This window comes from Dama dama, chromosome 23 (assembly GCF_033118175.1).
Source record: "Dama dama isolate Ldn47 chromosome 23, ASM3311817v1, whole genome shotgun sequence".
NCBI lineage: Eukaryota > Metazoa > Chordata > Mammalia > Artiodactyla > Cervidae > Dama > Dama dama.
The window spans coordinates 22045001-22058414 of record NC_083703.1 but is presented as its reverse complement, the minus strand read 5'-3'; the positions used below and the strand labels follow the sequence as shown (position 1 = coordinate 22058414).

The 13414-nt window shown below is 37.8% G+C and overlaps 1 protein-coding gene across 3 annotated transcripts in view; it reads right to left on the bottom strand.

Annotated features, from left to right (window-relative positions):
- MALRD1 (MAM and LDL receptor class A domain containing 1) overlaps positions 1-13414 on the bottom strand; it is a 522662-nt gene that overhangs the window by 301924 nt on the left and 207324 nt on the right. The window lies entirely within an intron of this gene.

The window sequence follows — 13414 nt, the reverse complement described above, 5'->3', positions numbered from 1 at the left end:
ATGTTAGTATTATACACATTTTCTCCTCCAAACCCCTATTTGATCAAAGTAACTTATTTCTTCTCTCTTCTCCTCTTTGCGTCTCAGCTCTTGGTAGGGAATTTAGGAAGTTCATTAATTTTCAACACAATTTGGCATGGGAAATACTGCCTGAAGCAAAAATTACTAATCATCATAATTATTTTTTTAATGTCTACTCATCTTAGAGATCATAAAATTGTGAAGTGAAAAAAATAAGGTTAAAACTGCAATGATTTATTATAATAAGTCACAGAAACTAAATCTGTTATTTAATACCAACTATCTCTCAGGTATTCTAAAAATATTTATTATGAACATTCCTTAAGTTTTTCTTTCATTTCCAGAACAGTAACAATTATTGAGTTCAACTATGTCCTTATTGGTTTTCCACCAAATCTATGCATCTCTGACAGTTGTTGCTCTTCAGTCACTCTCACGTCCAACTCTCCATGACCCCATGGGCTGCAGCACTCCAGGCTTCATTTCTTTTTTCTTCTCTTTTAAAATACAGGCTATCCTTTTTCTTCTTCTTCTTCTTTTTCTGCTTTTTTCTGGTTGCCCTAGAGTCTACATTATACATTTGCAACTAATCCAAGACAACTTTTAAATAACACTATACCACTTCAAGGGTGATGTGAATAGCTTATAATAACAAAATGACCCTAATTCCTCATTTTCATTCCTTGTATTACTGCTGTCATTAATTTCACAAAGATAAGCACACGTATTGGAGAAGGGAATGGCAACCCACTCCAGTATTCTTGCCTGGGAAATCCCACGGACAGAGGATCCTGGTGGGCTACAGTCCATGGCGTCACAAAGAATCAGACACAACTTAGTGATTAAACAACAAAGTATGTGTATATATACACACATACATATATATAGATATACATAAGCATATGTAATACATTGTTGCTTTTTATTATTTTGAACAAACCATCTGCTATAAGAAAAAATGTTTTTTATTTTACCTTCACTTATTGCTCCTCTGATACTCCTTTCTTTATATAGCTCTGAATTTCAGATCATTTTTTTCCTCTCAAAAAGTTATTTTAACATTTCTTGCAAGGCAAGTCTACTAGCAACAGATGCTCTTATTGTTTGTCTGAGAAAGTCTATAGCTTCCTCATATTTAAAGGATAAATTCACAGGGTACAGAACTCTACATCAGTTTTTTTTCCCCTTACAACACTTTAAATGTCATTCCACTTTCTTCTATCTTGCATTGTTTCTGCAGAGAAGTTGGATGTAATTTTTACCTTTATTTGTGTATAAGTAAGGTATTTTTCCCTCTGACTTCCTTCAGAAATTTTACTTTACCTTTGACTTTCCGTAGTGTTAAAAGTTAAGCCCACGTGTAGATTTTTTGGATATTTATCCAGAGTCATATTTCCTGAGCTTCCTGTATCTGTGATTTTTATGTGCCATAGGTATGGCAAACTTCTCAGTCATGATTGCTTCAAACATTTCTTCTGTTCCTTTCTTTCTTTTCCTTTAGCTAGTCCCATCAGTCACATCCTTGAAAGTTGTCCCATAGTCCCCTAACATTCTGTTCTGTTTTTCTCAGTCTTCATTCACTTTGCTTTTCAGTTTGGGAGACTTCTATTAATATACCCTCTAGCTCAGATCTCCCCCCTCAGCCACATTCAGGCTACTATTCAGTCAATCAAGACACCATTTCTGTTACAGTGTTTTTGATCACCATCATTTCTTCCTGGTCCTTTTTAGGACTTACATCTGTTCTTCTTGCATGCTGTTTTACCTACTAGAGGCCTTAGAATATAAACCATCATTGTTTTAAATTCTTAGTCTGATAATCCCAACATCCCCGCCACGTCTAGTTGTGATGCTTGTTCTGTTTCTTCAGAGTGTATTTTTGCCTTTTAGTATGCCTTAGTAATTTTTTCTTGATAGCCAGACATGATGTACCAGGTAAAAGGAACTGCTATAAGTAGGCCCTGAGATTCCCTGGTGGTTGAGACGGTAAAGAATCTGCCTGCAACGCGGGAGACCTGGGTTTGATCCCTCTGTCAGGAAGATTCCCTGGAGAAGGAAATGGCAACCCACTCCTGTGTTCTTGCCTGGAAAATCCCATGGGCAGAGTAGCCTGTCAGGCTACAGTCCATGGGGCTGCAAAGAGTCGGATATGACTGAGTGACTTCACTTTCACAGAAGTAGGCCTTTAGTAATGTGGTGGTGAGTATGGGGGGAGGGAGAGTGTTCTATGGTCCTATACTTGGGTCTCTTTTAGTGAACCTATGCCTCAGGACTGAACTTCACAAGTGTTCTCAGGATTTCCTTCCCCCTCACTCCTTAGGCGGAACAGGATTCCTAGAGGAAGCTACCATTATTGCCCCTCCCCCTATCAGTTAAGCTCTGATAATACCCAGCAATACAGGCTCTGGTTAACTAATTATAGCTTCCCCCAATGACAGGACTTGTTAAGAGGAATCAAGTGCTTTCGTGAATTTCAAAATTGTTCCTTTATCCCTCCTCCTGCTGGAAGAAGGAGGGGATTCCTTTTTCTCCAATATGTAATGTGGGAACCTGGTTGAACTTCTGGAGATAAATCTCACAGTACTGGCCGGGGGGTGGGGGGTGCCTTATGGCTGCATTCCCCTATAGTTTTTAACACTCAGGCTTGACCACATTGAGCCTCCAGCAACTCATCAATATCACTCAGGTTTTCCTACCCTAGCAACTGATTTCTGAAGTGGCTACTGCTTGCAAGTCTCTGCTCTGATAAATTCTGGCTCTCTGTACAGACTATCTTTCCAATCTTGAGGACAGCTTTTGTGCTATGTCCTCCCTCTCTTATGGATGCAAGTGAAGTGAAGTGATATTGTCACCCTGCTTATTTAACTTATATGCAGAGTACATCATGAGAAACGCTGGGCTGGAGGAAGCACAAGCTGGAATAAAGATTGCTGGGAGAAATATCAATAACCTCAGATATGCAGATGACACCACCCTTTTGGCAGAAAGCAAAGAACTTAAGAGCCTCTTGATGAAAATGAGAGTGAGAGAACTGGCTTAAAGCTCAACATTCAGAAAAGTAAGATCATGGCATCTGGCCCAATCACTTCATGGCAAATAGATGGGGAAACAGTGGAAACAGTGAGAGACTTTATTTCCTTGGGCTCCAAAATCACTGCAGATGGTGACTGCAGCCATGAAATTAAAAGACCTGTGCTCCTTAGAAGAAAAGTTATGACCAATCTAGACAGCATATTAAAATGCAGAGACATTACTTTGCCAACAAAGGTCCGTCTAGTCAAAGCTATGGTTTTTCCAGTAGTCATGTATGGATATGAGAGTTGGACTATAAAGAAAGCTGAATGCTGAAGAATTGATGCTTTTGAACTGTGGTGCTGGAGATTCTTGAGAATCTGCAAGGAGATCCAACCAGTCCATCCCAAAGGAAATCAGTCCTGAATATTCATTGGAAGGACTTATCTGAAGCTGAAACTCCAATACTTTGGCCATCTGATGTGAAGAACTGACTCATTTGAAAAGACCCTGATGCTGGGAAAGATTGAAGGCAGGAGGAGAAGTGGACAGCAGAGGTTGAGATGGTTGGATGGCATCACTGACTTAATGGACATGAGTTTGAGTAAACTCTGGGAGTTGGTGATGGACAGGGAGGCCTGGCATGCTGCAATCCATGGGGTCACAAAAAGTCAGATACAACTGAGTGACTTAACTGAAGTGAAGTGAAAGTTGCTCAGTCGTGTCCGACTCTTTGCAACACCATGGACTATATAGACCATAGAATGCTCCAGGCCAGAATACTGGGGTGGGTAGCCTTTCCCTTCGCCAGGAGATCCTCCCAATCCAGGGATTGAACCCAGGTTTCCCGCATTGCAGGTGGATTCTTTACCAGCTGAGACACAAGGGAAGCCCAAGAATACTGGAGTGGGTGGCTTATCCCTTCTCCAGGGGGTCTTCCTGACCCAGGAATCGAACCAGGTCTCCTGCATTGCAGGCCGATTATTTACCAACTGAGCTACTGGGGAAGCCCTACGAATGCAACAAGAGTTGTTCATTTTCAGTCTGTTCAGACTTTTACTTGTAATTAAGATAATAGGTTGCTGGCAATTTCTGAGCTCCTCACATACAGAACCAGATAGTGGGAATTACACTAACACCTTTATACAATTCTGCTGCTAAATGATAAAGAAGGCTGACACCGAAGAATTGATGCTTTTGAACTGTGGTGCTGCAGGGACTCTTGAGAGTCCCTTGGACTGCAAGGAGATCAAACCAGTCAATTCTAAAGGAAGTCAACTCTGAATATTCATTGGAAGGACCGATGCTGAAGCTGAAGCTCCAATACTTTGGCCACCTGATGCGAAGAGCCGACTTGTTGGAAAAGACCCTAATGCTGGGAAAAACTGAAGGCAGGAGAAGAAGGAGATGACAGATGGTTGGATGGCATCACCAACTCAATGGACATGAGCTTGAACAAACTCCAGAAGACAGTGAAGGACAGGGAAGCTTGATGTGCTGCTGTCCATGGGGTCGCAAGAGTCGGACACAACTGAGCAACTGAACAACAATAATATAATAGGTTGTCAGCAATTTCTGAGCTCTTCACATACAGAACCAGATACTGGGAATACACAAACAGCTTTTTACAATTCTTCCGGTAAATGATAACACTAACAATGTTAGTAAAGATGTTATAAAACTGAGAGTGTATTAGTAAGAGTAATATCTTATAAATATATGTTTAGGACACTTTTCACATTATTTAAATTAAATGCACATGCTGTAGCATAAAACCAATGAGTGATTAATTGGACAATAAGAAAATGTACTGTTTATAATTACTTGTCAACAGTACTTCTTTATTAAGTCCTATGTGAATATCACAAAGTGAAAGTGAAAACCTGTAAGATCATAATTATATGTAAGCTGATGTTCAAAACTAAAAATACTTGAGAAGAAGGTAAGTTGCAACATGTCAAGGTATATTTAGACAAAGATTTTTCTCTTAAAGATAGCACATTTGAACAACTGCTCAAATAAATTTAGGTGATTTTATCAAAATGAGAGTAGGAAGGATTCTGCTCCAAAACTCTCAGCAAAGAGGAGGGCAGAAATCACTGAAATTCCTGGATGAACAATCTATTTTATTACATGGGATTCTTTAAGAACTTCCAAGGCATCTAAACTGTGTTTTTTCAGGGAATTCCCTGATAGTCCAGTGGTTAGGGCTCGGCACTTTCATTGCTGGGGCCGTTCAATCCTGGTCAGGGAATAAGATCACACAAGCCACACAGCACAGTCAAAAAAATAAAACACATCTTTAAAAAAAAAACTTTTTTTATTTATGGCGCTATTCTTACTGTTAACACAGGTCAGATAAAAGTTTTAGTTCAGAATACTAAAGTTCTCCCAGGTATTCTCTCAAAGGACTAGGAAGTAAATCTCACTAAAATAATAATGAACCCCAACTCACTGTCTTGTTTATAACCTGAACTCTTGTCTTGGTTAAGAATATAAATGAAGTAACTAATTCAGTTGCCCTTACATTACAAAATTTAGCAACCCATGAGGACCAGATTTCCATATGGACCAGCGTCTAAAACTGCCACTTGTATAAGGAAATGATGTGCATTGCTAAAAGACAGATATGTTAAAAAATAAATAAATAAATAAATAAAATACTGCTACATGAATCTCTATAATGTAAATCATATTTCTGCTTTTGATATTTACTATAGGTTTGAAGATGTTTCCTTGGAAAGTTTAATTTTAAAATGTCGGTGGAGAAAACACAAGCAGGCCTAAAAGCTGTTTGAATTTCACATCACTATGGTAAGGAGGAGCAACTTATCCTTTCATTTTCTACTATTTCCCATCAGTGCCAGGTGAGACAAGCAACAAATAGTCTTCTGTGCAGATGCCAATTCCTGGCATTTCATGGGGCAATTAATGCCAGTGCCAGACAGGTGTGCCCTCAGAGGGAAAATGTTCATCTTTGTCTACAGCTGTGTCATCCATCAAACCAGTTTCTCCCTTTCAAAATGCTATTATTTTTCCACGGATCAATATCCTTATAAGCGTAAAATATCAGTTTCATTTAAAATGTGCATAGTTTTGTAAGAACATGCCTTGTAAGATCTTACCATCAAATCTCTAAAATTAAAATAGCATTATATTCATTTGTCCCTTTCATATACATTTTAATTATTCATTTTAAATTGAAGTATAGTTGCTGTACAATATATTACAGGTGTACAATATAGTGATTCAAAAATTTCAAAGGTTATACTCCATTTATAGTTATTATAAAATATTGGGTATTTTCCACGTGTTGCATAAAATATCCTTGGAGCTTATATTAAACCTAGTAGTTTGTACTTCTTAATCCCTAACCCATATATTACCTATATTACCTCTCCCCTCCTGCCTCCTCTCCCTACTAGTAACAACTAGGTTGTTCTCTGTATCTTTGATTCTGCTTCTTTTTTGTATTATTCACTAATTTGTTGTGTTTTTTAGAATTCACATGTAAGTTATATCATAGAGATTTGTCGTTCTCTGACTTATTTCATTTAGCATAATCCCACCAAGTCCATCCATATTGTTGCAAATGGCAAAATCTCATTTTTTTTATGGCTGAGTGGTATTATAATGTATGTATGTGTATACACACACACACACACACATCTTCTTCATCCATTCATCTGTTGATGGAGTCTTAGGTTGCTTCCATGTCTTGGCAATTGTAAATAATGCTGCTATGAATATTGGGGGTGCATGTATTCTTTGGAATGAGTATTTATTGAGCACATTCTATCAATAAAGCACATTTAAGAAAATGGGAAACAGCCCGGAAACAGGGCCCCATTGAACATATGTCCATATGGACGTCCTTCAGAACATAACATCAGGGCCTGAGCATTTTCTTTATACCTATTATTACACTTAATTCCCATGTCTCTGTATAATAGTTATTATGCTTATTTTGGTCAAAGAGAAAGCTAGAGTTCAGAATTAAAGTACTTTGCTTAGTATTAGCCAGTAAGTAGCAGAACTATGAGTTTAAGAATGATATGATACAACCCCTGAACCAGTATTCCCCATTATAATGAGGCACACAGTGGCTGGGGGTAGAGGCTGCAAAAAAAAAAAAAAAAATACAAATAATGCAAAGTAAGAAAATACATGTGTCTATAAGGAAATGTTCCAGGAGATTTCTTCTCTAGGGTAGGGAGCTCCATGAAGATGGCAGTCATCCAGTTTGGCTTGATTTTTCTTGAGGTGGCAAGACATCATTCATCACTTCTTTAACTCTGTTCATCTGAATTATGAAAGTCCAACAGGTATCAATTTGCTGTGCAAAGGAAGTACACTCTTCACAGTTGCCAAGAGACAGAATATGATCAATCTTATAAGTTATATCACTCACTGAGAGATTTCAAAATACACTAGCATATTAAAAGCTCCATAAATTCCCACAATATAGAAACTCTATACAATGAAGTCTATTCCCAACTTATGTAACTATGGAAACTTTTTACTTGCTTATTTAGAACTATGAACAACTTTAGAAAACTACACTGCTGATAATGTACACAGAAAGGTTCACAAATCCTAATTAAGAACAAGCCAACTAGAAAAATGGTACAGATGAACCTATTTACAAAGCAGAAATAGAGATACAGATGTAGGGAACAAAAATATGGACAAAGCGGGGCAAAAGGGGGCCGGATGAGTTGGGATTGACATATGTACACTACTATATATAAAATAGGTAACTAATGAGAACCTACTGCATAGCACAGGAAACTCTATTCAATGCTCTATGGTGACCTAAATGGGAAGGAAATCCAACAAAGGGGATATATGTATATATACAGCTGATTTGCTTTGCTGATGACACCACCCTTATGGCAGAAAGTGAAGAAGAACTAAAGAGCCTCTTGATGGAAGTGAAAGAGGAGAGTGAAAAAGTTGGCTTAAAGCTCAACATTCAGAAAACTAAGATCATGGCATCTGGTCCCATTACTTCATGGTAAATAGATGGGGAAAAAATGGAAACAGTGACAGACTTCATTTTTTTGGACTCCAAAATCACTGCAGATGGTGGACTGCAGCCATGAAATTAAAAGACACTTACTCCTTGGAGGAACTGTGACCAACCTAGACAGCATATTAAAAAGCTTTGCCAACAAAGGTCCGTCTAGTCAAAGCTATGATTTTTCTAGTAGTCATGTATGGATGTCAGAGTTGGACTATAAAGAAAGCTGAGTGCCAAAGAAGTAATGCTTCTGAACTGTGGTGTTAGAGAAGACTCTTGAGAGTCCCTTGGACTGCAAGGAGATCCAACCAGTCCATCCTAAAGGAAATCAGTCCTGAATATTCATTGGAAGGACTGATGCTGAAGCTGAAACTCCAATACTTTGGCCATCTGATGCGAAGAACTGACTCACTGGAAAAGACCCTGATGGTGGGAGGGATTGAAGGCAGGAGAAGGGGACGACAGAGGCTGAAATGGTTGGATGGCATCACCGACTTGATGGACATGAGTTTGAGTAAACTCTGGGAGTTGGTGATGGACAGGGAAGTCTGGCGTGCTGCAGTCCATGGGGTCGCAAAGAGTCAGACAGGACTGAGCAACTGAACTGAACTGATAAAACTATACTGTAACAATTTTTTCAAAAAGCTAGCAAAAAGCAAACTTAAAGATGTTAGTTTCCACCAGTTCTGAGTGGGGCACTTTCCTTGAAGAATTGTATTTGTTTCTTAGGGCTGCTATAACAAAGTACAACAAAGGGGGTGGTTTTAAACAACAGAAATTGACTCAGTTGCTCAGGTTAAAGATCTGAAATCAAGGTGTCAGCGGTACCAGGCCCTCTCTATCGGCTCTGAGGCGTATCCTTTCTTACGTCTTCGTAAGTACACAGGTAGTTACTGGCAATCTGAGCATGCCTTGTCCTGTCCACACCACTCCACTCACATGGCATTCACCCTGTGTGTTATCACATCATCTTCCCTCTGGGGGTCTCTGTTCCTATTTCTCTCTTCTTATAGGGACAGCAATCACAGGGTTTGGGCCCACCTAATCCAGTATGACTTCATTTTAAGTCGCTACATCTGCACAGACTCTGTTTCCACATCAGGTCGCATTCATAGGTTCTAGTTGGAATTTAAAGGGAAACACTATACAACCTAATACGGAAATGTTTACAGGTTTTAAAGCACATAACCATGTCATTGGAAAATAATCACAGATTGCTAAAACAGAAGATCTTAAAAGTTCTCCTCACACACACATAAAAAATGAGTAACTATGTATGGGATTGGATATTAAGTAGACTTAACATGGTGATCATTTTGCAATATATACTTTATACTGAATCATTATGTTGGACACCTGAAACATAATATTATATGCTAATTATAACTCAATAAAAAGAAAACATAATTTGATGTTTCCGTATTTCATTTTATGTCCTACCATATTAAGCAGAATCACAAAGAGTACAAATAATATCAGTAATGGATATTCTTGACATGATCTTGATTTTACTGGGAATATTTCCATTGTTTCCTTCTTTAATTTGATAGGCCATTTTAAACTTGTTAAAGGAACAGCATTCTGTATATATTATAAGAAATGGTTGTTAAATTTCAGAGAATATTTTCAGCACCTATCAGTTTACTGTGACAGTTTTCAGTGACTTGGTTACATTAACAGTCTGCTACATTAAAACATTTTTAAAATGTAAGATTCTCATCTCAGAGTATATGGTTGTTACATTACTGAATTTAGCTTGCTGGTGTTTTAAGTTTCACACATTTATATTCACAAGGAGGTTTAACTTTCATTTTCTTTTCTAATTTCCGGAGTCTTCATTATCAGTGATGTATTAGCTTCATAAAATAAATTCTATCATTTCATATGGTTGGAATAGTTTCTTTGGGCATTATCAATTCATTAAAAACTCAGCAGTAACTATCCCAGGAGACAATATTGGAAGACATTTGTTGATAACTTTATTTGATAGTTAATGGTCTAGTCAGGTTTTCTGCTTCATTAGTTTGATTTTGGTCATTTTTCTGTGAAAAAACTAACCATTTCACTGACATTTCCAAACTAGCAGAGTTATTAGTTTCCATATGCTTATTAACTCCCCTTAAGCAAACCTACATTTGTATGTGTTTTTCCTTTTTTTTTTTTCATTCATTTTTATTAGTTGGAGGCTAATTAATTTACAATATTGTAGTGGTTTTTGCTATTCATTGACATGAATCAGCCGTCGATTTACATGTGTTCCCCATCCCGATCCCCCCTCCCACCTCCCTCCCCATCCCATCCCTCTGGGTCTTCCCAGTGCACCAGCCCTGAGCACTTGTCTCATGCATCCAACCTGGGCTGGTGATCTGTTTCACCCTAGATAATATACATGTTTCATTGCTGTTCTCTCAGAACATCCCACCCTCGCCTTCTCCCAGAGTCCAAAAGTCTGTTCTGTACATCTGTGTCTCTTTTTTTGTTTTGCATATAGGGTTATCATTACCATCTTTATAAATTCCATATATATGTGTTAGTATACTGTATTGGTCTTTATCTTTCTGGCTTACTTCACTCTGTATAATGGGCTCCAGTTTCATCCATCTCATTAGAACTGATTCAAATGAATTCTTTTTAATGGCTGAGTAATATTCCATGGTGTATGTGTACCACATCTTCCTTATCCACTCGTCTGCTGATGGACATCTAGGTTGCTTCCATGTCCTGGCTATTATAAATAGTGCTGTGATGAACATTGGGGTGCACGTGTCTCTTTCAGATCTGGTTTCCTCAGTGTGTATGCCCAGAAGTGGGATTGCTGGGTCATATGGCAGTTCTATTTCCAGTTTTTTAAGAAATCTCCACACTGTTTTCCATAGCGGCTGTACTAGTTTGCATTCCCACCAACAGTGTAAGAGGGTTCCCTTTTCTCCACACCCTCTCCAGCATTTATTGCTTGTAGACTTTTGGATAGCAGCCATCCTGACTGGCGTGTAATGGTACCTCATTGTGGTTTGATTTGCATTTCTCTGATAATGAGTGATGTTGAGCATCTTTTCATGTGTTTGTTAGCCATCTGTATGTCTTCTTTGGAGAAATGTCTGTTTAGTTCTTTGGCCCATTTTTTGATGGGGTCATTTATTTTTCTGGAATTGAGCTGCAGGCGTTGCTTGTATGTTTTTGAGATTAATCCTTTGTCTGTTTCTTCATTTGTTATTATTTTCTCCCAATCTGAGGGCTGTCTTTTCACCTTGCTTATAGTTTCCTTTGTTGTGGAAAAGCTTTTAAGTTTCATTAGGTCCCATTTGTTTATTTTTGCTTTTATTTCCAATATTCTGGGAGGTGGGTCATAGAGGATCCTGCTGTGATTTATGTCAGAGAGTGTTTTGCCTGTGTTCTCCTCTAGGAGTTTTATAGTTTCTGGTCTTACATTTAGATCTTTAATCCATTTTGAGTTTATTTTTGTGTATGGTGTTAGAAAGTGTTCTGGTTTCATTCTTTTACAAGTGGTTGACCAGTTTTCCCAGCACCACTTGTTAAAGAGGTTGTCTTTTTTCCATTGTATATCCTTGCCTCCTTTGTCAAAGATAAGGTGTCCATAGGTTCATGGATTTATCTCTGGGCTTTCTATTCTGTTCCATTGATCTATATTTCTGTCTTTGTGCCAGTACCATACTGTCTTGATGACTGTGGCTTTGTAGTATAGTCTGAAGTCAGGCAGGCTGATTCCTCCAGTTCCATTCTTCTTTCTCAAGATTACTTTGGCTATTCGAGGTTTTTTTGTATTTCCATACAAAATTGGTATTTTGTCCACTTTTAAAAATTACATATTCTTGTATTTATCACTTGAATTGGTTTTGTTTCCAAGTTAGTATTTCTTTCTCTTGATTGTCTTAATATGATGCTATTCTTTGCAATATTTTACTTTGAAATAATTTCAAGCTTATAGAAAAGTTATAAGAATTGTATAAGTATTTTCTGTCTACTCTTTAACTCAATTCTCACATATCTGCATTTCCCCATTTGTTCTATCTATACATGCACATGCATATCTATGTAAGTATTTTCAGAAAATCTGAAAGTAACTTATAGATATAGCATCACTTTATCAATATTTTCATGTGTCTTTCTTATAAACAAAGATGCTTTCTTACATAACCACAGAAAAATCACAAAACCAGAAAATGTGACACTAATACTAATATCTAATGCACAGGTCATATTTCAATTTGTCAATTATCCTGCCTAAGTCCTTTATAGTTATCTTTCTCCTTGGTTCAAAATCTAATCTAAGTTAGATCACACATTGTATTAAGTTGTTGTGAACTTTTATTTTCTTATCTACAAGGGTTTTTCATCCTTTCTTTTTCTTCCTTTGCCCGGATATGTTCCATGAGGCCAGGCCAGTTATTTTAGCAAGTACTTGAATTTGGGTTTGTCTGAGGAATCCTGGTGATTAGATTCAGATTATGCATTTTAGCAGAAATACATATGAAGTTTCATTCAGCCATGAAATTAAAAGATGCCTGCTCATTGGAAGGAAAGCTATGACAAACCTAGACAGCGTATTAAAAAGCAAAGACATCACTTTGCTGACAAAGGTCCATATAGTCAAAGCTATGGTTTTCCCAGTAGTCATGTATGGATGTGAGAGTTGGACCATAAGAAGGCTGAGCACCGAAGAACTGATTCTTTCATGTTGTGATGTTGGAGAAGACTCTTAAGAGGCCCTTGGGCTGTAAGGAGATCAAACCAGTCAATCCTACAGGAAATCAATACTGTACATTCATTGGAAGGACTGATGCTTAAGCACCAATACTTTGGCTACCTGATGTGAAGAGCCAACTCATTGGAAAAGCCCCTGATGCTGGGAAAGACTGAAGGCAAAGGGTAGGGGGGCGGGCAGAGGATGAGATGGTCAGATAGCATCACCTACCCAATGGAAATGAATATAGTAAACTTGGGAAATAGTGGAGGACAGAGAAGCCTGGTGTGCTGCAGTCCACGGGGTGGCAAAGAGTCAGACACTACTTAGTGACTGAACAACAAGTGTGAAGGATATATAATCTATTGATCTATATGATCAATACATACAATTTTAACTGTATAAATTAACTGAACTTTAAATACCATCATGAATAGGTAAAAATAAAACTTTTAAATATAATTCTATTTGCAATCCTTTAAAAGTGAAATGCTTAGGTACAAATCTTATAAAATATGTACAGGACTTACAAGCTGAAAACCACAAAACATGGGTTAAAGAAATCTAAGTCTTAATAATGGAGAGACAAATGGCTCATGGATTGGAACACTCATCCTATTAAAAGTCTTATTTCTCCCAAACTGATATATCTGTTT